Here is a 1,163-nt window from a genome sequence, read left to right on the forward strand (position 1 = left end):
CTGGGGGGGCAGGGGATGGATTTGGGGTGCAGGGTGTGGATCTGGGGGAGCAGGGGGTCGGTCTGGGGGGGAGGCAGGGGATGGAGGTGGGAGCTCAGGGAATGGATTTGGGGGTTTGGGGTCTCAGGGGTGTCCCCACACCTGTGCCCAGGTAAGGAGGTGGCACAGGGGATGACACAGGGAGCGGTTTGGGGTCTCAGGGGTGCCCCACACCTGTGCCCAGGTAAGGGGGTGGCACAGGGGATGGCACAGGGAGGGGTTTGGGGTCTCAGGGGTGTCCCCACACCTGTGCCCAGGTAAGGAGGTGGCACAGGGCGGGTCTCAGGGGTGTCCCCACACCTTGCCCAGGTAAGGAGGTGGCCCTGCGGGACCGGGACTCGGGCACGGCCTCCCTGGCCCAGGTGCGGGCGCTGCTCCGCAAGCACGAGGCCTTCGAGTCGGACCTGGCGGCGCACCAGGACCGGGTGGAGCAGATCGCGGCCATCGCCCAGGAGCTCAAGTATGGGAGCCCAAAATACCCCAAACTGGACCCAAAATATCCCCAAAAATATCCCCAAAAGCAAAGCCCAGCCATCGCCCAGGAGCTCAAGTATGGGAGACCAAAACACCCCAAATTGGACCCAAAATAACCCCCAAAAATATCCCCAAAAATATCCCCAAAAGCAAAGCCCGGCCATCGCCCGGGAGCTCAAGTATGGGAGACCAAAACGCCCCAAATTGGACCCAAAATAACCCCCAAAAATATCCCCAAAAGCAAAGCCCGGCCATCGCCCAGGAGCTGAAGTACAGGAGCCCAAAATGCCCCAAACTGGACCCAAAATAACCCCCAAAAATATCCCCAAAAGAAAAGCCTGGCCATGGCCCAGGAGCTCAAGTGTGGGAGCCCAAAATGCCCCAAACTGGACCTAAAATAACCCCCAAAAATATCCCCAAAAGCAAACCCCGGCCATCGCCCAGGAGCTCAAGTGTGGGAGACCAAAACACCCCCAAAACGCCCCAAACTGGACCCCAAAATAACCCCCAAAATGTCCTGGTGGGGTGACCCCAAATCAAACCCCAGCCATCACCCAAGTACAGGATGGGAGAGCCCAAAATATCCCTAAAATAACCTGTGAGATGTCCCACCGCCATTTCCCCCCCGTTTTTCCCCATTTCCCCCCATT

General features: G+C 58.9%; 1 pseudogene; it reads left to right on the forward strand.

The window, feature by feature from the left end:
• Positions 1-644, forward strand: part of LOC121361554 — a 19,154-nt pseudogene extending 18,510 nt beyond the window's left edge.
• Positions 645-1,163: the final 519 nt, after the last annotated feature.

This window comes from Pyrgilauda ruficollis, unplaced genomic scaffold (assembly GCF_017590135.1).
Source record: "Pyrgilauda ruficollis isolate IOZ18807 unplaced genomic scaffold, ASM1759013v1 scaffold589, whole genome shotgun sequence".
Classification (NCBI taxonomy): Eukaryota; Metazoa; Chordata; class Aves; order Passeriformes; family Passeridae; genus Pyrgilauda; species Pyrgilauda ruficollis.